This window comes from Lygodium microphyllum, chromosome 9, assembly GCF_053477565.2.
Source record: "Lygodium microphyllum isolate KBCC chromosome 9, Lygodium_microphyllum_v1.1.10, whole genome shotgun sequence".
NCBI classification, from domain to species: Eukaryota; Viridiplantae; Streptophyta; class Polypodiopsida; order Schizaeales; family Lygodiaceae; genus Lygodium; species Lygodium microphyllum.
In genome coordinates, this window is record NC_141143.1 from 135,779,085 (window position 1) to 135,804,509 (window position 25,425).

Genomic DNA, 25,425 nt, shown 5'->3' on the forward strand with positions numbered 1-25,425 from the left:
AGAGATATCAATCCACTTGCCTTAAGGAACAGGAAGTGGCTGAAGTAAGCCGCTGGGTAGAAGAGACAAGTCTTTATTTTGTTGACATGCAAGACATTGAATTACACAATCCTTAACATCTTGCCAAATGCCCTTCAAATAGAAGCTCTTATGGATGTTGTCAAATGTTTTGAATAGCCCATTATGACCCACTAAAGGTGAAGAATGCATCTCATGAAAAATACAGTCTTTGAAAGAGGATTGTGGTGTCAAGTAGACTCTACCATCATAGTACTATAAAAGACCATTGTGCCAATTAAAATTGGGATACTCTTCTCCTTTTCCTTGCTGAAATTCCTTCATCATCTTTGATGTTTTCTCATCAAGCAAATATTCTTCTTGGATATCATGAATCCAATCTTTATGTATGATTGAAATTGAAGATAAAGAACATGCCCATATACATGATAAAGCATCTGTCACAACATTATCTTTTCCAGTCATTTAAGATATTTCAAAATTATAGCTTTGAAGAGTAGCTAACCACCTCCTTTGTTTAGGGGATAAATTTGGTTAGGAAAGGAAGTATTTTAGCACACAATGATCACTCTTCACCTTGAAGTGGCTGCCATATATTGTAACGTGTCCCCCTGTCCACTTGTAGGACACGTCGTAGCAGCCCATTGGGAAGAGAGTCTAGAAAGTGCTGCCTAGCACTCACAAGGAATGTCATAGGGTTTGCGATTAAGGTCTTCCCAAGTCTACCATGGAGCAGAAGCAACTGGCCGTTCCCACTTAGGAATCAGGGTTTTCCTAATAGTCAAGTTTCTAGGAAGTAGCTAGCGTCGAGCCCCAGATGCAAACCACTTTGCGCAGGAACATCAGGGTCGAAGCGGATTTATACTGCACTTGGTTCAAAGAGAATGGGAAATGAGAGGGATGCAAAGCTCCACCTCTCTGCCTGTAAGGCCTAGTCCCATTTTGTTTCCCTAAAACAACATAAATCGGGACTGTAACTCTATTGACTAGAATTCATTGCTATCTCACTGTCAATTCCTTCGAGAAAAGTTCCCGACCAACTGGGACCACCCTTCCGTAGGAAGGACCTAGAGTCACGTCCACTGCACTTTCCTCAAGTTGCTTAGTTATCTAATTACCTACCACATTTAGTTCAACAAGCAAAAACAACTTCCTTAATTAACCAATTAATCACTGGTTCCTTCACATAACTTAGGCACTGACACATAAAAACAATATCAAGCAAGTTCCTTTTTCAACATTTAATCTTTATTTATCATAGTCTTTGGAATACATCAAATATCCTACCCGAAGGCTATCCCAGCAATCCTTAGGGGATCGCTATTCCAAGTTTTGCCCGTTGACTAGTATGCGGGCCTCAAGATCCCATCTTGAGTCACGTCCGCCTCTTGTGCACGATCCCAAGGCAAGGATATTATGGCCGGAGCCTCGTTGGCACCCAAGTGTCCTCCTGATCCAAGTAGCACCCACGGAGAGACCTCTTGCGGCGGGTTCGGTCCACGTGCATGGTTAACAATTCCCTTGGATAGGGTTCGACAAGACAGTCGGAGGTAACTGATATTGCCTCTCCCTCCCGGATTTTTACCTAAAGCATTAGTTATTTTTCCTGAATTAGTTCCTTGAGCGAGAAGTACAAATAGTGCACCTAAGTGTACAATCACGAGCATTTCAGTGGTCATTTGTACGGTCAACTGCTAAGGTGTGATTCCTTCTCCCCAAATACTTCCACCATTCGATCCTGGATCATTCGCGACTTGGCAAGATCCCATAGGTTTAGAAAGATGGGTTGCTTGTTTTGCCTTATTCCTTGGGTTAAGGTTTATACCTTGTAGACCCCAATTTGTCACTACCTTAGGTTTCCTTATATTATAGTTGAATAGCTCCTGGACAACCCTGTCATCCTAACTTGGTTGGTCACATTGCTCCTTGTCAATTCACCACTACCCTAAACTTGACAAGACAATTCCTAAGAGGGAGTGTTGTAGTAGGGCACCTACTCAATTCTCAGAGAAGCTATTTTGTAATTAGAGCTTGCCAACCTTGGTCTGAGGTATAGCAATACTAGCTTGTGATTTAGTCGCAAGAGCATAGGACCTTGCAGGCATGTTGCACGAGACAGGTGTTAGCACCTAACTTGTGGGATTATTTTTCTCATCATACAGTATTCCTTGATCAAGAATACCTTTGATCAAGATATAGGGCTTGGGAGTCCTATTGACCTAGCCCAAAACCCTAACCCTACTAGGTTGATAAATGTTTTGGCCCTAGGGTCCCTAAATTCCTCGCGGAGGTCTAGCATTTGGTTAACTGATCCTTAGGGTGAGAATGCTAGATCATTCTTACACGGACGATTGGATAATCCTAACATTTCAAGAATGTGGATAGGACCTCTAAGATCAGAAATATTAAATCAACATCCTAAGTGTGATACTAGGCAGAATTTTAACATAACTTAACCTAACCCAGCACATCGAGGTGCTCGTCATATGCTAACTATTCATGCCTTTATGAATCTCATATGAGTACACAATTACATGCAATTTACCTAATTGATCTAATTGTCTTACGATTAAAGATGATCCTTCCCTAGAGATGCAAATATTTCCCTCTAAAGTTTGGAAGAACTTTCCTTAAAAGATGGAAGTAACTACAAGATGCATGAGACATATCATTCCATGCGAATATGCAATTTCAAAACCTTAGATCTTTTGCCTTTATGCAACTATAGGATCTACAATGATCCTTCTTTTCCTTGCCCTATACTATAATGATTGACATTTAGAGCTAATTGTTATAAACCCTACGTTGATGCATCGAATTCAAAGCTTTAGAATATTAATGAAGATGCATAATTTTCCAATTGCGAATTTGATAATAGAACTCTATGCATGGATGCAACATTCTTTCATGACCAGATGCCAATGACTACATCATAGTTTCAATCCATCCTTTATCACTTTTCTCAACCTAAAATTTAGCTATCATTGCATGTGAATTGCATACTATATGTTTTTTTTTTTGTCAAAGTTCATAAATCTTTTCCTTTCATTGCAACTATTTAGACATCATTTATTGACTGTCTATGATTATCTTATACACGAGTCACAACCAGGAATTTATTATATAAGTGCATTATGTGTCATAAGCCCTATCATTTGTGAGATGCAACAAGGACACATTCTCACAATTTCATCTTTTAACTTATGCAACATACGTTCAAAAATGTGAATACCCTTGACCATGGAAATGAAAGCAAATGCAAGTACTCGTCATGCAACTAAACTTTGTAAATCGAACGAGTATATAAATTTTCCAATGCACTTAAGTTTCCCTACGTGAATTAAAATATGCTTTATGCATCCTTTCCATGCGAGAATATTTCTCAGAACCTGGGCATTCAATGTCGGGGCATTGTCCACTCTCGTACTTTCGGTGGTGTAACGTGTCCACCTGTTCACTTGCAGGACACATTTTAGCAGCCCATTAGGAAGGGAGACTAGAAAGCTCCACCCGGCACTACCATGGAATGTTACGGGGTTTGCAATCTAGGTCTTCCCGAGTCTGCCACGTAGTGGAAGTATTCCAGCCGCTCCCACTTAGGACTGACCTGAATCAGGGTTTCCTAGTGGTCAAATTCCTAGAATGACAGCTAGCCTCAAATCCCAAGGAAACTACTTTACGTAGAAACAGCAGGGTCGAAGTGGATTCATGCTGCACTTGGTTCAAGGAGAATGGGAAACGAGAGGGATGCAAAGCTCGACCTCTCTGCCCATAAGACATAGTCCTATTTCGTTTCGCTAAAAGAGCATAAATCGGGGTTCTAGTATCCTTGATTCTAAGTCAATGTTCCTTTCTATTCATCTTCCTTTGAGAAAAGTTCCTTGCTGTCCATTTTGTTTGAGAAAAGTTCGCGGCCAATCGGGACCACCCATCCGTAGGACGGACCCATGGCCACATCCACCGCACTTTCCTCAGGGTTGCTTTAGTTGTGTAATTACCTACCGCATTTAGTTGGACACACATAAAAAAACTTTCTTAATTAGCCAGTTAGACACTGGTTCCTTCACGTAATCTTAGCACTTGACATAGAAAAACAATGTCAAACAAGTTCCTTTTCAACACATTATCTTATTATCTTTGGAATACATCCATATAATCCAGCCCGTAGGCTAATCCATAATCCACCCGAAGGCTATCCATCAATCCACAAGGATTACTAATCCAAGATTCTGACCGTAGACTAGTATGCAGGCCTTGAGATCCAATCCTGAGTCGCATTGGCCTCTTGTGTAGGGCCCGAAAGGCAAGGGATTTATGGCCAGAGCCCCCCTAGCACCCAAGTGTCCTCCTGCTCCAAGTAGTGCCCAACGGAGAGATCTCTCATGGCGGGTTCGGTCCACTATCTCCGCGCAGCTATAACAACCCCCTTGATTAGGGTGAGGCAGACACTCGGGGGTAACTGATGTTGCCTCTTCCTTCAGGCCTTCAACCTGAAGCATTAATTATCTTTCCATATTTAGTTCCTTGAGCAAACAATTCAAACAATGCTCCTAAACTATTACAAACACAATCAATCCAGTGGTTGTTTAATTGGTCAATTGCTAAGGAGTGAATCCTTCTCTCCGAATGCATCCAGCATTCAATCCAGGATCAATTGCAACTTGGCAATATCCCCAAGGGTTTGTTTGTTTACCCTTTTGTCCTTGGGCTAGGGTCATAACCTGTTAACCCAAATTAACCAACACCTTAGTGTTTCTTAAATTAAGATAGTAAATTGTGGCCACCATGTTGCTCTAACTTGATTGATCCTTTGCTTACTAGGCAAAGCATAACCTCCCTTAACTTGGTAAATCAGCCCAAGAAAGGTGATGTAATAGGATGTCAACTCACCCTCTTGCAAGTTAGACTTGCGCTAGAACCTGCCAACCTTATTCCAAGGAGTGGCAATTTTATATTGTGGTTAAACCACAAAGCCATGCGACATTGCAACTTATCGCACAAGTGTCGCATCTAACTCATGGGATCATTTCACCCATCAACGGTGTTTCTTGTCGAGGATTATGTTTAGTCAAGATGCAGGGTTTAGGGTGTCTTCTTACCCAACCCAACCCTAATTGTACTAGGCTGACAATGTTCGATCCTAGGGTTTCCAAACTCCATCCGAGTTTTAGCATTAGGTCGATCGACCCTTAGGGTAGAAACCCTAGATTATTAGTGTATGGGCATTCACTTAACCCAACCATTCCGTGAATGTGGATAGGATTCTTTAGGTTTGAGGGTCTCGACTTGGCGACCAAGTACGATACTAGGCTGCATTTCTAACATGCCAAGCCCTAGCTAGTACTTAAGTTGTTTATCGTATTGACTAGTTATGCCTATATGAATCCTTAATGGTTATAATATTACAAGTGATTTAGCTAAATTGATCTACTTGTCTTGCGACAAGGACGATCCTTTCCTAGAGATGCTAAACTTGTTCTAAAGATGTAAATAGTTGCTAGATATCACATTTCGTGCAAGTATGAAATTTGTTACATCTATGTTCTATAAGGTTTGCAATAACCCTTTTCTTCTCTTACTAAAGTCATGACGAATGATAATTTGGAGAATAACTTAAATAGGACCTACTAGGATTTACATTAAGGAACTTATGCCTACAACCTTTTGTCTAATCATTTGAATTTCATGCTTTGATAAGCCAGGCAACCTTTCCTAAATGCAACTCTTGATGAAATGAATTTTTTGCATGACGAATATGTAACATGCAACCCTTTTCTAGATGTAACATTGTTAATGAAGTTCATGTGACATGCAATCTTTAATCCGTTCGACAAACATCTTTGCATGCAACGTGCAAGTCTATGGTCCCATTTCCATGCTATGTAGCGGATGTTAACAATTCTTTCCATGCGAGTCATAGCAAGATACTCTTGTTCTTTCACGGCCAAACAAAGATGCACTTAACAATTTTCATCTTTTTAACGCTAGGCAATATGCGTTTTAGGCTTGTCACTTTGAAATGCACGGCAAGGCAACAAGCTACTAAGCTCGTAAAATGGATAGGAAATTTACATTCATAACATTGGAAATGCAAATAACCCAATTGCATGTCATGCATTAATAAAATGTTCGAGTAGGCAATTTTTCCCCAAATGCATTTTAACTAGACTATGTGAATTAGAAACATGCATAAGTGCTTCTTTTCCATGAAAGTTCTCGTGCTTAACAGATTTCTTTTACGTGGAATTAAAATTGTAAAACTTGGGCTTGAGGGCTCGTGGGGATGTCCACATGTATGTTCGGGGAAGAACCTCCCGCGGGTGCGCCTTGCATCTTCTTGGGAGCCATCGTAGACGTAGTGTGTTTGGACTCCGGGTTTGCCTTCGCCCTTACACGATCTGCAAATTCCCTCTACGCTTGGTAAATAGCCTCAAGAATTATCCGCTTCTCCCTTACGCAAGAGTACCCTTTACAAGGTGTGGGTTTTTTTGACCCGGGTAAGGACCGCATGCACAAGGCTTAAGGCCCTTGCCTTTAGAAGCTTCTAGGAAGCTTCTAAAGAGCTTCTATCTCCCAGAACCACGTGGGAGAAAGGAGGGGTGATGATTGGGAGAGTTATGACAATGAAAGAAGGGGAAATTATGATGTTGATGGCGAGGATGGTCGTGGCGGTGACTACAATGGCAGCCTGGCGGTGGATTCGACGGCACTCTCACGGCAGGCGGTGTCCTTCAACATGGTAGCATTCGATCTCCCTCTCTGATTGTCCCTCCCCCAAATGCCCAAGGGGGAGGTTATATAGTGCAAGAGGGGGGGAGAGACTCCACACAAGTGGAGCCCTGGTGCTTCTCTCTTCTCCCCATGCACTCCACCTCTACAAGCTCCCCACACACCTCACTTACCTCTTTTCACACTCCCTCTCCTCCAGCCATGCATCGACTGGGGGAAGGGATAATTAGTAAAAAAAAATTGCCTAAATTTCCATTATTATTCATTTTCCCTTCTTCCAATAAGGGTGATCTCACACCGCTTTGCAGCTTTGAACCTTGGCCTCCATTGCACAATGCGGATGGGAATTTTTATCACGTGCGCAGGGTAACCACTCAGCCGTCGTCATTTGTCGACGCGGGAGTGATTTTGCACAGTTTTTGCACGGTCATGCGGTGATCAAATGTCTTTAATATTTTGAGCGAAAATATTATAGGTGGAAGCTGTCATGTGCACTCCTCTCAACTTTTGCTTAGGAGCCATTGATGAAGTAAACTTTGACTCAATAAACTCTCCCTTAGTCCCCTTTTTCAATTTTCGAAATTGCCTACTGCGCGAGATCTCCCTTGCGGCAGGGGAAATAGGCCTTGGGGAACACGGTTTAAAAACCTTGGGAGTCGTGGGTGAACTTGGCCTAGAGAAGCTTCAATAGAAGCTTCTTAAGATTCTGGATAAACAGGGAGATGACGTGGAGACATAATGGGTAGATGATTGGAGTGATGATGGAGAGGATGACGATGAGGATGATGATGATGACGATGGCGTTGATGGTGGCAGTAGCCCGTGGCGCAGACTAGCAGTGGCAGCAGATCGAGGCGTGGCGCAGGTTTTTGATGGCAGGCAGCTCCCTCACGATGCCCCCCTCCAAGATTGGGAGGGGGGTTTTTATAGGGTGAAGGTGGGGGGGGGGGGTTGCTACACAAGTGACAGATTGCATGCCCTCCTCCCCATTCCCCTCCACAAGCTCCAACACATACTCCCTCTCCCCGCCATGCAACATGTGAAGGGGAGGGAGTTTAAAAAAATTTGCAAATAATTCATTATCCTTTTTCCCTTGAAAGGCGTTCCCGCTGTGTGTTACTGTTTTGAGCCACGGTTTCCTATTCACAAAGCGGGGTTGGTATCGTTAATGCACGAGGATGGAGCACTTAGGCCAGTGTTTCTTTGTTGCGGGAGATTACTTCAGATTGCTTTTGCACGGGGTCTAGGGTGTCAAGATTGTGGGAGAGAAGAAAGGAGTCTCACTTGTAGCTTTTTTGCTTGCACAATGGGGGAATACACATATAGGTGGAGGCCGAAAACAATTTTCCTCTTCTTAGTTGTGTAAGCCAAAAAGAAGTCTAGTACAAAGGAATAGAATAACCTTATATATGGGTCTCAAACCAAACTCAACTAACTAAGGTGGCATACTAACTGAGCCACGAACTAGAGTAGATAAGGATAGCTGTCATCTAGCTATTATTCATAGGCGGTGTACCAACCGCATCTGCAGCTAACAAGTCGGTGGCATAAATGCACAATGGTCACCTTGGCATATCACGAGTGGAGCTCGATATCTCAACACTCCCCCTCCAGCTCAATCCCAATTCCTGCACACTAAGCAGGTCTCTGAACTTGCGCAGCTTCTCTACGCCCAATGCCTTCGTGAATATGTCAGCTACCTGATCCTCTGTGTTGACATAAACTAGATCAATAAGACCTAGTAAAACCCTCTCCCGCACATAGTGATAATGCACCTCAATGTGCTTTGTACTAGCACGATAGAGTGGGTTATTTGCCAATTGTATACTACTCATGTTGTCACAATAAATTACAACTGGCCCATTTGTAGGCTGATGCATATCATAAAGTAGCTTATGCAACCAAGCTACCTCACATGTAGCCATTGCTGCTCCCCTGTACTCAGCCTCAGTGCTCGACAAGGCAACTGTAGGCTGTTTCTTACTGCTCCAAGTGACTGTAGCACTCCCAAAAGAGAACACATATCCACTGGTAGATTGTCTATCAGAAATACTACCAGCCCAATCAGCATCAGTGTATCCATGCAACTGTATCTGAACCCCAGTCTTATAAAGTAGTCCATACTGCAATGTGGACTTCATATACCTGAGTATGTGTCTAGCCGCATCCAAATGTGGTTTCCTTGGAGCCTGCATAAACTGACTTACCAATCCAACAACATAGCTCAAATCTAGCCTGGTAATAGTCATATAAATCAAACTTCCTACTATGCATCTGTACATAGTAGGGTCTTCCAGAAGCTCACCTGCATCTGCGCTCAGCTTCACATTCTGCTCCAAAGGAACTGAAATAGGCTTACAACCTGTCATCCCATATTTGGACACCATGTCCAATCCATACTGCCTCTGCAGGAGCCGTATCCCACTTGGTGATCTAATCACCTCAATGCCCAAGAAATAACGTGGCTCTCCCAAATCCTTCATCTCAAACTTTTGCTTCAATAGCATTTTCACATGAAGGATATCTTCATCACTATCACCTGTCATAATCAAATCATCAACATAAATGACAAGTAGCATAATATCTTTCTCTGTTTTTCTCACATAAAGTGAGAAATTTGACTTGGAAATCTGAAAGCCAATAGTGACAAGATACTGTCCTATCTTGTTAGACCATGCTCTAGGTGCTTGCTTCAAGCCATACAAGGCTTTCTTCAACCTGCAAACAAACTCAGGATGAACAACATGCACATAACTTGGTGGCTGCTCCATATAGACCTCTTCTTGCAAATCACCATGCAAGAAGGCATTCTTTATATCCATCTGATGTAAAGACCATCCCTTTGATGCAGCCATAGCAATGACTGCTCAACTAGTTCTTCTTCATTTCCTGCAACGAATTCCCAATATCCTTTTCCCATAAGGAAATTCGTCATTCTAAACTTCCATGCTTGGAAGTTGTTCTTGTCAAGATTTTCAGTGACAATCTGTGAAAGAGAATCAGATGCCATTATAAAACACTGCAAACAATTCTGTCATTGCAAAAAACATAGCTTCAGCCTCACAAGGGCAAATCTGCAAAACTGACGAAAGTGGTATTTGACCACACAGTCACTTCGTAGTGACAATTTTGCATCAACAGGCAACGAGGATGATTCTGTAACTCCCAATGTCTCTGCGCACAGGCCTACAATGCAATTTCTACAGTAACTTTTCACCGACCTATAGAACAGTCCTCAAATAAAAAAAACAGAGCAACCGAGGGCTAAAGCCCCTTCCCGCAGCATATACTGCCCTCTTGCTACACCGCAAAGAGCGTCTCAATGTGAGTCAATGCACTCTTGCACTTTTCGGCTGTGCTACCTACAGAGACTTGCTCCCAAAATAGAAAAATGAAAGCAACACTGGTCCTCTTACCAGAACACCGCGAACTTGGTTTGCTTTCTTGAGCTTCTTACCACGAACAAGGCTCTAATACCATGTCAAGATTGTGGGAGAGAAGGAAGGAGTCTCACTTGTAGCTTTCTTGCTTGCACAATGGGGGAATACACATACAAGTGGAGGCTGAAAACAGTTTTCCTCTTCTTAGTTGTGTAAGCCAAAAAGAAGTCTAGTACAAAGGAATAGAAGAACCCTATATATGGGTCTCAAACCAAACTCAACTAACTAAGGTGGCATACTAACTGAGCCACGAACTAGAGTAGATAAGGATAGCTGTCATCTAGCTATTTATTCATGGGCGGTGTACCAACCGCATCTGCAGAAGCTAACAAGTCGGTGACATAAATGCACAACGGTCACCCTGGCATATCACGAGTGGAGCTCGATATCTCAACATAGGGTCTTTAATACTTTGTTGTAGAAATATTACATTCTCTCCCCCTTAGAGGAATCGAGATGTCCTCATCTCTGGGGGTACTGTTGGTTGAGAGTACGTTCATCCATCCAAGTGGCATCCTCTTCGGGATAATCTTTCCATTGGGTAAGGTATTCTCTCAAGGTCCTGGATCTCAAATTCCTCTCCCTAACATCTAAGATTTTGTTAGGTTGTAGCTCAAGGACTCCTTGACTCGGCATTACAACTTGTTGATCATCAAGCACGTGACTAGGATTAGGCACATACTTTTTCAATAGGCTAATATGGAATACATTATGAACTTTTAGGTTTTCAACGAGTTGAAGTGTGTAAGAATTAGGCCTAAGCACTTGAGAATTTTGTAGGGTCCACAATACCTTGGACTTAGCTTTTTGTATTCACCCAAGGATATGGAACTCTTCCTTGGACGTATGTGAATTTTATGTCAGTTTTAATTCAATCATGCAAGATGAATTGTTAGGGACAAGATATATTTTGTCCTAGTTATTTAAGATGAAGGAATTTAGTTTAATTGAACATGCAAAATGGATAATGTATAAAACATAGTTTTCCTTCAAATAGCATTATGCATTGAAACGAATTATGAGCAAGATTATTTATCCACTAAAGTAGTATATTTCGACTAAATCTTGAATGTATAAAAACTGCATATTGCACCATTAACCCCTATTTTTTTTACAATGAATCATCATAGAAGATGAAATTCATGAAAAGTTTCTTACGTTGCTTAAACTCTAGGAAGTTATCATTGCTAATTGCATATCTTAGCAAGGAAAAGATTGTTTATTTGGCATGAGTTTTGTTTGCAAGGAAAAAGAAAGATTAGTTGAATTTGCCTTACCTCAAAGCAATAAAGTTTAGGACTGAAAATTCAATTGACACATAGATAACAAATCGTGCCAAGGTGATCTCGATATTACCTTCTAAAAGTTAACCGAGTTAATATAAACTTAGAAATTCCTATGCTGCGAAATATGCATTGGGAATGATTTAAAATCCCAGAAACGTTTATACCTTAAAAACTTGCCCACCTTCCCTGATTGTAGGGTCAATAAATCGTAACGTAAAAGAACTAGGTTGTCCCTGAGGTTCTTAAAGAAAATAATAAAAGGAGACCCTAAGTCTAACAAACGTCAGCTTAAAGAAACCGAAACGGATTGCTTTATCCCATATTACGATACAGGACTTGCGATTGATTTACAAGAAGAAAATTTAAATACCCTCAACAAGGATGGCGAATCCTTACGCAAGTTATCTTGCAAAAGGATGTATTCTTTGATATCCTTCTAAGTAAGGAAGGTTTAAAAACCAGGAACTAAAGTAAACAATGAACTTTAGGGTTGACCAAGTTGGGTTAATAGGGTATGCCCTAACCCAGAATATAAAGGATCTTGCCAAGTTGCAAGGTACTCCGGATCGAGTGCTAGATGCATTCAAAAGGAAAGATTCCTTTCTTAGTAGTTTGCCAACAACAAGATCGATTAATGGAAATGTTTGTGCTTGCTAGAGATTTTTAGAGCACTATTTGATTTATGAATTACAAATTAAATGAATATCTATACTTTAGGGTGAAGGCCTGAAGGGAGAGGCAACTTTAGTTACCCCCGACTGCCTGGTTGACCCTAACCAAGGGGGTTGTTGACCGTGCCGGAAACGTGGACCAAACCCGCTGCGAGAGGTCTCTCCGTTGAGCTCTACTTGGAGCAGGAGGGCGTTTGGGTGCTACGGGGGGCTCTGGCCGTAAATCCCTTGCCTTCCGAGTCCTGCACAAGAGGCTAACGTGACTCGGGATTGGATCTCGAGGCCCGCATACTAGTCTATGAGCAAAAGCTTGGAATAGTGATCCCTGTGGATCACTGGATAGCCTTTGGGCGGATTATGGACAAGCCTACAGGCGGAACTCCTTGTATTTCAAAAATAAATATGATGATGTATTAACAAAGAACTTGTTTGATATTGTTTTTCTATGTCACGTGATAAGATTACGTGAAGAAACCAGTGCTTAACGGATTAATTAAAGAAGCTGATTGTTACATGTCCAATTAAATGTGTTAGTTAATTACCTAACTAAAACAAACCGAGGAAAGTGCGGAGGATGGGCCATGGATCCGTCCTACGGTTGGGTGGTCCCAGTTGGTCGGGAACTTTTCTCAAATTTCGAAGAACAGTGGGATGATCGTCAAAGGACACGAACAATGAAAGCAATGACCTAGAGTTATGTCTTACCCGATTTACGCTGTTTTAGGGGAACGGAATGGGACGATGCCTTATGGCAGAGAGGTTGAGCTTTGTATCCCTCTCGTTTCCCATTCTCCTTAAACCAAGTGCAGTGTGAATCCGTTTCGGACCTGGCGTTTCTGCGTAAAATAGTTCGCTTAGGTCTGACGCTAGTTGTTGTTAGGTAATCACCAATCAGGAAAATCCAAATTTCAGTCGATCCTAAGTGGGAACAGCCAGAATACTTCTACTACATGGCAGACGCGGAAAGCCCTAGATCGCAAACCCCGTAACATTCCATGGGAGTGCCGGACGGAGCTTTCTAGACATCCTTTCCGATGGACTGCTAAGACGTGTTCTGGATGATACTAGTGGATACGTTACATTTTTTATGTCAAGTGCTAAGATTACGTAAAGGAATCGGTATCTAATGGGCTAATTAAGGAAGCTGCTTGATGCATGTCCAAGTAAATGTGGTAGGTAATTAGAAAACTAAAGCAACCTTGAGGAAAGTGCGGTGGATGTGGCCATGGGTCTGTCCTATGGATGGGTGGTCCCAGTTGGCCGAGAACTTTTCTCAATCATAATGGACAGCAAGGAGATCTTCTCAAAGGGAACGAATAGCAAGGGCGCTGACCTGAGTCTAGGTTATAATAATCCCAGTTTAAGCTGTTTTAGGGAACGGAATGGGACTATGCCTTATGGCAAAGAGATCGAGCCTTGCATCCCTCTCGTTTCCCATTCTCCTTGAACCAAGTGCAGCGTGAATTTGCTTCGGCCCTGGTGTTTCTGCCTAAAGTAGTTTGCTTGGGGTTTGATGCTAGTTGTCGTTCAGGAAATGACCATTAGGAGAAACCCCGATTCAGGTCAGTCCTAAGTGGGAATAGCCAGAATACTTCCGCTACGTGGCAGACGTGGAAAGTCCTAGAGCGCAAACCCTGTAACATTCCATGGGAGTGCCGGATGGAGCTTTCTAGACCTCCTTTCCGATGGACTGCTAAGACGTGTCCTGCCCAGGAATAGGTGGACACGTTATAGTTGGTATCATAGCGAACTAACAAAGGATTTGTTTTTTATAAGAAATCTTAATAAGAAGAAGTCAAGAAAATGTTGTTGTTAAGAATATTTCCTTACTTTTGATGCTGTCTTGCAGAATTATGAAGCATGGAACAGGTTCTTAGTGTTTCGAGTCATGTTTATGAACGCAATGCATTCCTTAGATTATCGACAAAGGATCGATATGATGAACATCCTAGACCATATTTATAATCCATTCGCTTTGTACATGGAACGGAGATGGACGGGTGAGTCAGGAATCTACTATATAGCTGCCCACCAGTTTGCGTACCTTCAAACCAATCTAAAGAGGATCAAGTGGTTGGAGGACTTGAAGATCGTGAAGTTGTTCATTTTTGTGGAGGCTCACGTAAGCTCAAATTTACATATCGAAGGTCGGAGGGTTGAGCTGAACTCATATGTATACGAGGAAGTGACCCGCATAATCCCGCTGATAGGATCAATGTGTTGGGACGCTACAAGAAGAATGGGTACCAAAGGAAAGGATACCCTAATCTTCCGATGACTTACCGATTCCTAAAGATCCATGACCCGAAACCATCTATTATCCAATTTCCATAGCTAAATCTAATACAACATTATTCTCCCCGAACTAATGTAGCAGTTGCTCTATCATCCCAAGAAATATTGTACTCCGAAAGGGTTATGCCCATATAAATAAAATAATACTTATTTTTATCAATGTTGTCTTGTTTATGAGAATTGATAAAAAGTTAAGTGGCTTGGTTTCTTGGTTGAAAGCTGAATTGAGTATAAGATATAATCATAACAATTAGTGAGTTGTAATGTTAAGAATCCTCTATCTAGGCACAAGCCTAGGTACAGATTCCCAGTCCGCACCCTACTTCAAGTACAGCTGTGATCCAAGAGAAGAAGTTTCTTCTCAAGTAGATCAAGCCACTAGAATTTGACGGGAAAGGAAGGACTGTCCAAGTGGATGTTGGGATTTGGATAGAGTCCATGGAAGATTACTTTGAAGCGGTCGGTATTGCACCCGCCAACCAGGCTATGCTCACCAAGCTGAAGCTCACCGGCAAAGCCAGGCTTTGGTGGAAACAATGGTGCAGAGATCAAGGGATCTCGAAAGGATCCGTTACCTAGGAAAAGCTGAAGAAAGATGTGCAAGGAAGATAGTTACCACGTGCGTATCGCACATAGAAAATGAATGAGTTCTACGAGCTGAAACAACTGGGTCTCACTCTTGACACATACTACTCAAAATTCGTCTCACATCTGAAGTATGCGCCACAGATGGACATGACACAGTAGGTGTCGAAATTTTTTGCTAGTTTAAACCCATCAATGAATATCCGTCTCGAATCTATGCGCCCAATAGACCTACAAGATGCACTCATTCGAGCTGCGCCCATAATTCAGGAGGTGCAGGCTAGGCCAAGAAGTAACAAAGCTTGGTCTTACAATGACCAGAACAGAGGAGCATATAGGCCCCAAGTGAAGAGAGTTCAAGGTCAAAATCAGGGACAAAGAAAGAAAGCAAGGACCAATAATGTCAACAACTTTGTCCCTACCCAAAGCAATGGCCGAAATCTCCTTTGTTTCCACTACAATGAGCCCGGTCATTTCAAAAGGCCACCCGAGGCAAAGGGAGAACCGCCTGTGTTGCCAACAGGAAATAGGCGAAGAAGAATACACGACCATGGAAGTAGAGTTTGAGAGGGCAATAGTCCATGCCGTCCTTCACAAGAAAGGCCCAAATCGCCAGTTTTCGGTGATTTAGACACCATCGGACTATCAAGGTAAAGGTTTCAAAACCTTGATTGATTGTGGCAGTACACATTCCTTTATCTCACTAGCTTATGCAAGAAGATTAGGAATAGCCACAGTAGAAGCACCTACCATGCTTATGGAATTAACAAATGGTTGTGAGGTCACTTGTACCAAGCAAACTGCTAAGGTGGAGTTCTTTCTAGGAGGAAAGATGACTTCGGTCAAGTTCAGGGTCATGAACCTAGGTATCCATGAGTGTTTACTTGGAATGGATTGGCTTAAACCTAAGGATGCCCACATTCATTGTGGAAAGGGCCAAGTTTCCTTTAGAAACTCTGAAGGGGAATTGGTCACAACTCAAGGTGAGGCTGGAAAGCCGAAATTTCAATTGGCCAAAGCATCTCGGATTATAAAGGGAGTTAGAAAGGGACTACCTGTCTACTTGATTAAGCTCAATAAGTTAGATCAGAAGCAGGAGTCTAGTGAAGAACCTTCATGGCTAAAGGAGTACGCGGACGTATTTATTGAAGAGCTGGCAGAACTCCCGCCTCAAAGAGAAGCGGATCATGAGATCAAGCTAGGAGCTGTGCCAATTGCAAAGAGACCTTATAGGATGTCCATCTCGCAAGCAATTGAGCTGAAGGAGAAACTCAAGCAACTGCTAGATCAGGGCTACATCCATCCTAGCAGTTCACTATGGGGAGCTCTAGTTCCGTTCCAGACAAAGAAAGATGGAACACTTCGACTATGTATTGATTATAGAGGGTTGAATCAATCAATTGTTAAGAACAAGTACCCTATTCCAAGAATAAATGAGCTTCTTGACTGTCTTCAGGGTGCGAAGATCTTCTCCAAGATTGATGGTTACTATCAGATAAGGATCAAGGAAGAAGATATCCCAAAGACGGCCTTCAACACAAGATATGGACACTTTGAGTTCCTAGTTATGTCATTCGGGCTCACAAATGTGCCTGCCACCTTCAACAAGTTAATGCAGGATATCTTTAGGCCATATCTTAATGAATTCGTACTCGTCTTCTTCGACGATACCCTAGTCCATTCCAAACAGGAAAAAGATCATGAACCCCAGCTTTCAGATTGTCCTTAAGACAATGAGGCCACACAAGCTCTACGCTAAGATAAAGAAGTGTGGATTCTTCAAACGTCAGATTGAACATCTGGGACTCATCATATCAGCGGAAGGAATCTCAATGGATCTAGCCAAAGTTAGAGATGTTTTAGAATGGCCAATACCAACAACTGTTAAAGAAATATGCAGTTTTCTTGGATTGATAGGATGATATAGGGTCTTTATAAAAAACTATGCTTTGATTGCAGCACCTCTGACAGATCTACTAAAGAAGCAAACATCCATTGCATGGTCAACTGCCGAACAAACCAGCTTTGATAGATAAAAGCAAAGTTTGGTATCAGCACCTATCCTGAAACTTCCGGACCTTAGTATGGAGTTCGAAGTAGTAACTGTTGCTAGCACGCTTGCTCTAGGATGTGTTCTCATGCAAGAAGGTCATCCTGTTGCATACTCTTCAAGAAAACTAAAGAGCCATGAGAAGAATTATGCTACCCATGATCTAGAACTATTAGCTATCATCCATGCTCTAAAGCTTTGGACACACTACCTGTTGGGTAACAAGTTTACTCAGTCACAAGGCATTCCTTAATTCTCTAATCTTGCAAAATCCATCAACAGCTAGATCTCTAGCCATAAAGGTATACATGCCAAATAATCCAATACTTGAGCTATCTAGAGAAGAAGCATGCCATGATCCAGCCTATCAAAAGATGCTAAGGGAGATCCCTATCAAGGAACAGGACCAAGAGCTACAAGCCAAGTATCATGAATTCTCTATCAATAGTGGACTTGTCTACTATAGAATGAGATTATGTATACGGGTAAGCCAGTCACTCAAGCAGAAGATACTGTGGGAAGCACATGATTCCCTTTTCTTAGGACATCCTAGCTATGCCAAGACTCTCAATGCGGGTAGGAAGAGCTACTATTGGGAGAGGATTAAAGGTGACGTTCTCAAATATGTCACTGAGTGTTTGTCTTGTCAACGTATCAAAGTCGAACATGTCAAAATGCCAGGAAAGTTGCAATCACTTGACATTCCCTAAATGAAATGGGAATTCATCAGTATGGACTTTGTTGTTGGCCTACCCCAATTTTAGGGAGGATACAACTCCATCATGGTTATGGTTGACATGCTTACTAAGGTTGCACACCTTATTCCTATTAAGACAAGGAGATATTCAAGCTACATGGGTTGCCCAGAGGAATCATTAGTGATCGCGATTCTCTCTTCACATCCCACTTTTGGAGGGCTATCTTTGAAGCCATTGGGACTCAACTCTATTTTAGTACAGCCTACCATCCCCAAACTGATGGCCAAATGGAGTGAGTCAATCAAGTCATCAAGGATATGCTAAGGGCACACTGTTGTCATGAACCAAAAAGGTAGATTCAATACTTGCCCTTGGTTGAGTTTGCCTACAATACTTCTTACCAGCAAAGCATTCACATGACCCCTTTTCAAGAATTGTATGGGCATGACTGTCGAAGTCCCCTAAACTTCTCAGATCCAACCTTGAGGGTTGAAGCTTTAAGGCAGATGCCGAAAGAGATGGATGACCAAATGAAGTTAATTAGACAAGACATTCAAGCAGCCAAGGATGTGCAGTATCATCACCAGTCTCCACAAATCTTGGTTTTTCCATTTTCCTTGCATCCTGCATCCATTCTGCATGACCTGTCATGTGGTTTGATGCACCTAAGTCAACATACCACACTTCGTTGCTTTCTTCTGCACTTGTCACAGAATTGTTCATGTGCTGTACCATAAACAAATGCTCATTTCTATCATCACCCTGTCTACTAGAAGATGCATAATTCCCTTGTTGCAATTTTCCATTCATGATGTCATTCAGCTTTTTATAGTAGTCTTTAGCCATATGACCCATTTTACCATAGTAGTAGCATTCAACATTATTGTTTGCATTTTGGCCTCTTTGCCATCCACCACGACCTCTTTGGCTCCCCCTGCCTCTAGAGTTACCACGTCCTCCTCCATAGGACTGGTTTTCTTGAGTTTACTGTATATTCTGATTTCTACCACGGCCTCCAGATCGGCCTCCTCTACCTCTGCCTCTACCTCTTCCAGCATTTGAGTAGAAGACAGTTTCCTTTGAAGTTCCTCCTGAAGAAGATGCACCACCATTTCTCTGCTCCTCAGAAATTAAAAGAGCAATCAACTCCTCAAAATCAAGAAATCTTTCACGGACGGAAATGGATGTTCGGAATTGTGCATAATCCTTTCCTAGACCATTCAAAGTCATAGAAACTAAATCATCATCTTCCACTGGCGACCTAATGGAAGCAAGTGCATCTGCAATCTTCTTCACCTTCATGTGGTAGTCATTGATGCTTATACTTTCTCTTTGCACATTGTGCAACTCTTGCTTGAGTTGCATTTTCCTGGCTTGTGTATTTGTGCTATACATTTTTGACAAAATATCCCATGCCTCCTTTGGCGTACTTGCATCCTAGATATGCACAATCATAGAGTCTGAAATACTGATAGACAGCCAGTACATAACCTTTCTAGCTCTCTCATGCCATCCTTTAAATGCCTGCATTTGCTGTTGATTGGAAACATCAAGAAAAACTAGTTTTTCTTCATTTCCTGCAATGAATTCCCAATATCCTTTTCCCATAAGGAAATTCGTCATTCTAAACTTCCATGCTTGGAAGTTGTTCTTGTCAAGCTTTTCAGTGACAATCTGTAAAAGAGAATCAGATGCCATTACAGAACACTATAAAAAATTCTGTCACTGCAAAAAACACAACTTCAGCCTCACAAGGGAAAATCTGCAAAACTGATGAAAGTGGTATTTGACCACACAGTCACTTCCTAGTGACGATTTTGCATCAACAGGCAACAAGGATGATTATGTAACTCCCAATGTCTCTGCACATAGACATACGATGCAATTTCTACAGTAGCTTTTCACCGACCTGTAGAACAGTGGTTGCACAGCAAAAAACAGGGCCTTTTCCTGAGTGCGTGAAGAAAACTTCTGCCTCCAAAACAGGCCCCGAAATGGCCTCAAATGAAAAAAACAGAGCAACCAAAGGGCTAAAGCCCTTTATACGTAGCATATACTACCCTCTTGCTACACCGCAAAGGGTGTCTCAATCTGAGACAATGCACTCTTACACTTTCCGGCTGTGCTACCTGCAGAGACTTGCTCCCAAAACAGAAAAATGAAAGTAACACTAGTCCTCTTACTAGAACACTGCGAACTTGGTTTTCTTTCTTGAGCTCCTTACCACGAACAAGGCTCTGATACCATGTCAAGATTGTGGGAGAGAAGGAAGGAGTCTCACTTGTAGCTTTCTCACTTACGCAATGGGGGAATACACACAAAAGTGGAGGCTGAAAACAGTTTTCCTCTTCTTAGTTGTGTAAACCAAAAGAACTCTCATACAAAGAAATAGAAGAGCCCTATATATGGGTCTCAAACCAAATTCAACTAACTAAGGTGGCATACTAACTGAACCACGAACTAGAGTAGATAAGGATAGCTGTCATCTAGCTATTATTCATGGGCGATGTACCAACCGCATCTGCAACTAACAAGTCGGTGACATAAATGCACAACGGTCACCCTGGCATATCACGAGTGGAGCTCGATATCTCAACACTACATTGATTCATTGATAGGACTTAGATTAATTGACCTATAATTTCAGGGGATTGGCAGACTCTTATCCAGGCTCATCACAATTATTTACAGTTTTCTCATATCCATCATCAATCTACTAATCATTTAGTTAGATTAACTACTCATTTTTCTTGGTACCTCATGTACATGCATCGACACTCTCATAATGATCAAAAGCAGGTTCCAAAGTTATGATTGAGTACCAGCGTAGATATTGATCCCCGTCAATTAGATATCTTGTATTTTCATGCCCTTTGTTTTTTGAGCATATATCTTGCCCTTTGGAGAGGATGTGTTGTTTGCAATTCTTTCAAAATCCTCCTAAGATATTTGTAGATGAATCCCTTTCTATAGATAGGTTTTGCAATCATTAGTTCTTTAAAATAAAACATCTTCATTGATGACTTCTTTCTGGATGTAATTAGTGGATTGATCTTTAATGAAATATCTCTTTTTCATTCTCCCTTATTGGAATGTCACTTAGATTTCTTTGTGTTATGTGTTTGTTTGTGGTTCTGTTTGATTTGTGTTTATCTAGAGATATGGTTTGAGAAAGTAGAAAAGAATTGAAGATGTTGACTATGGAATTTGGATAAAGTTTTGAAGACTTGTGAAGGTCTAGAAGAACCTCTTATCCTTTACTAAATTTTTTGGTTCTATTTTGAAAACTAAGAATTTTTTAATGCTTTAAGGTATTTTCTTTTTGTTAATATTTTTTATAGATCCAAGTTATTTTGAAGATTGATGGAGTTGAGGTTTATTTGTGAATGCTAATTGGTTGTTGTTTGAGAAAGCAGTATTAAGCTAGTTTTTGTATCCTTCCTTGTTTCAAGGTCGCGAGGATGCTCCCTGATTAAGTATGGGGATATGTTGAGGGCTAAATTGACTTGTTTTTTAGGATGATTTCTATTGTCTTTGTGAGATGAATGGTTAATTTTGAGGGTTTATTGATTTATTTTGGATGAGTTGAAAGTATTTTAGAGTGTGCTGGACTGGGTTGAGTACATTTGAGAAGCTCATGATGGTTTTTGGTTGAGATATGATGTTTTGATAGGTTTTGTATTGTGTCTATTTGGTTCTAATAGGGTCTGATTTACCTTTGTTTTGATATGATTTCTTTTTGTTCGAAAGGTTGGGATTGTGAATGAGTCCTTTTTAGCCTGTAGTTTTCTATAGAGCTTCTGTCTCTATTCTATAAGGCTATGTTTGCTTATGTATCTATTCTTATGGATGGATTTTTAGCATGGTGAATGTTTTGCAATCTTGAAAGAGGAAGAATACAAGCTCAAAATAGCTTGAAGAAGAAAAAAATGTAGCTGAAGAAGACTTGAAGTGAATATTATAGTAAGAATGACAGTAGTGAGCTCTCAAAGGACACTATAGTGGCTCTAGGGACTATTTGTATAAGACATACCACTTCGGAGGGACATCTATGACAAAGAGAGGGTTATTGAAGATTATTCATTGTAATTCCAATGTACTATTGAGAGACAGAATATATGAGAGAGATAGAGTATGCGAGATAGCCAATTTTCTATAAAGAAACATTGTATCTACATGAGAGAGACTATGAAGACTATGAATATGATGAAAGATGAATACTATGTGCTAAATTCCATTCAAAGTTGATTTTTACTTTGTGTCATCATAGTTATTTTATGGTTTTTATGAAGAATATGAAGATTTTACTGAAGATTTATTGTGATAAATCCGTGGGAAAATTACCATATGATGTTGTGTGAGAATTTGTGAAACTTGGTGTTCATTTTGTTCTTGTGGTTGATTAGAATACAAAGACATGCTTGTTGGTGTGACAAGAAATATTTTCTTGCAATATTTCCATGTTTTTCCAAGTTTTCCTCTTGGGGCTCCATTGTGTGAAAATTGGATGTAATCATCAAATCCCATAAGTGGCCAAGAGTGAGGCTCATAAGGGGTATATTCAGGAGAGTAAGTAATAATTTTCTTCTTTCTGATACAATTTGACTTATTATTCTTTTTCTTTTTTTCTATGGGTCATCTTGATAAACCTTGTAGGTTGTGATTCTAATATGGTGTATACAGACAGCCATGAGATAGTCAAGGATTTGAAGGGTCTTGGACATGACTTTGGTGATGTCAAGGAAGAGGTGCTTGGGGGCCCTAAAGCAAGTATCGGATTGACGCAAAAATGCATGCAAAAATACCCACTCAGCTTGTTGTCAATGAAGAGTAGAAGGGGGAGTTGAAAGGAGACGAGTACCCCATTGTGGTTCCTATCTTTGGAGAGCATGCAAATATACCCATTGAGCCTTCTGCCCATGAAAAGCAGAAGAGAAGAGGAGAAGCCCGATATGGTTTCTATATTTGGAGAGAGAGAAGAAGGGGGAGCTTGAGGGAGAAGTGAATCCCACTATGGTTCTTGAAAATGAGTGAAGACCAAGTGAAGATGATATGTAACTTAGCCACTTTTGAGTTCATTTATTCATTTAGTCTCCTACAAATACCTAATTTGTTAACTTATTTTGTAGCCCTAAGAGCTTAGTAGCTCAAAGAGGAGTCTGCCATGGAAAGTAAGCTTCTAGGTGATGTTTCTACAACCAAGGGTAGATTGATAATCATTGATTTCAATGTAGTGCTCTTGAAGGAATCAAAAAAACCTTTTAAATAAGACTAGCTATTGGAGGGGTCCAAACCAGTCTGGGTTAGTGAGAACTATTATTGTATAGTGAGACCTAGAGCCAAACAATTCCTACTATCATTATCGATCAAAGCAAGTATCATGGTTTGAAGCTATTTTAGCAAGCCAAATCTGATGTGGATTTTATCTACATGCTTCCCCTACACATTGGCAAACGATAAAATTCTTGCAGGTAAAGCTACTTAGAGGCCATTGATATTTTTGTGTCATTCTCTAGTATTCATATTGATTAAGTTTTACGTTCCTATTTCCATATGAGAAGATTTATTATCTCAAGAAGATTTGAAAGTATGGCGAAAGAGCTTTTGTTGGATCCCTCATAATGATGAGCAACATTGGAAGAAGCTTGTGTTATTAAAGCGCTTGCAAAAAGTGTGGAAAAAACACCCTCAGTTTGATGCTAGCAACACCATACCATTGGAGGACTATCGCTACAAGTCTCTAAAGAATGAATATGAAAATTGTTTAGCTATCCATTTCTATGTGCTAGAGGTTGAGCCCCATAATAGTCCATCGTATCTAATGGGTATTGTTGATCCTGGCTTCAAAGGTGGATCAACAATCCATGCCCACTAGCCTACAGTAGGAAATATCCCATGTATAACATCAAAGATGACTTGTCTCTGGCGGTGACAAATTATTTCATTCAAAAGGAGAGCTATTTGTATCGACCTGAAAGGCCAAATGTATGAATTATTCTAGTTGGTTTTGAGTTCATTAATGTTAGATCTCTTCCTTGGTTAGAATTAGCCAATGTGCTAGTTGCCAATCCCAACCAGGTCTTTAGTACATGTACATCCTCTATATTTTTGCAAGATATACTATAGATAGCATGTTGATAGAACTCTTATTGTAGCAAAAGTGTTTGGTTGTATGTTGCTGTATGGAGTGTGCCAAACATATAGTTAATCGTTATAATACTTCCTCAGAAGTTTTATTGTCTTCCTCCTCCATTCAATGGACTATAGTATTCAGACTCATCTCAATTATATTGTAATCCTATGAAGTCTACCTTCATCTTTGCTTCATCTTTGCTTTAGTCTAATGAGCTGATATCCTTAGCTTTTTCTTATCTCAATTATATTGTAATCCTATGAAGTCTACCTTCATCTTTGCTTTAGTCTAATGAGCTGATATCCTTAGCATTTTCTTATCTAGCTAAACCATAAGATCTATGATCTGGATATAGTTAATTTTGTCCCTTTTTCTCATGTCCTCAACTTCTTGCAGCTTATGTGGTGATCATTATGCAGTGATTATGTGGTGATGCAATGTTATGGGTGGTGATATTTGGGATTTTATAAATGTCAATGTTGATTATGGTATTGTAATATGCACTACAATAACTATCAAATAGCATGAGATAATCAAAGAACCAAAAATCCTCATTCTCCATTTAGGCACTAGATTGTATGATTATGTCGTGATTATGTGGTGATATGACGTTGTAGGTGCGATAGGTGGTGATATTTAGGCTTCTAAAAATGTAAATGTTTACCATAGTATCTTGAGAAATTATGTTGAGGAGGTGACCATCATGTTGATATGGCCCATTATCGCTTGGTGGTGACCTATGTGTGTTGTGAACTCCACATGGTTCACCACCAAGAGGGCTCCATCAAAATAGTGGAGTTCTCTCCTACTGCTTAGTGGTGATCCTCATGGGTGGTGAGGGTGAGAACCACAAGTGCCAAGTGTGATATTTTGTTGCAAGTGGCTATAGGTGGTGATTTCTAGGCTTTTTAAAATGTCAGTCTTGACTATGGTATATTGGGAAATTATATTGTGGAGGTGACCATCATGTTGATATGGCCTGTTATTGCATGATGGTGACCTTTGTGTATTATGAATCCCACATGGGTTATCACCAAGAAAGAGAGCGCCATCAAAGAAATGGAGTTCTCTCCTACCACTTGGTGGTGATCCTTGTGGGTGGTGAGAGTGAGAACCACATGTGCCAAGTGTGATATGATATTGTAGGTGGCAATAGGTGGTTATATTTGGGCTTTAAAAAATGTCAAGGTTGACTATGATATCTTGAGAAATTATATTAAGGAGGTCACCATTTTGTGTAGAGGGCTTGGAATGGCTCCCTACCATGTAAAGAAGGCACTTTCAAAGGGACTTGTGGCCCATTATCACTTGGTAGGGTCCTACATATGGTGTGAACCCCATATAATTCACAACCAGTCAAGAAAGCCCTATCCCAGTGGTGGAGTTCCCTCCTATCACTTGGTTGTGACCCTCATGGTGGATATCTAGTGTGATAATCACATAATGCCAAGTGTGGTTATAATAATGCTCCATCCTGGTATTAGACAATAGCCCTCTATTATAGAGCCCAACATAACTTT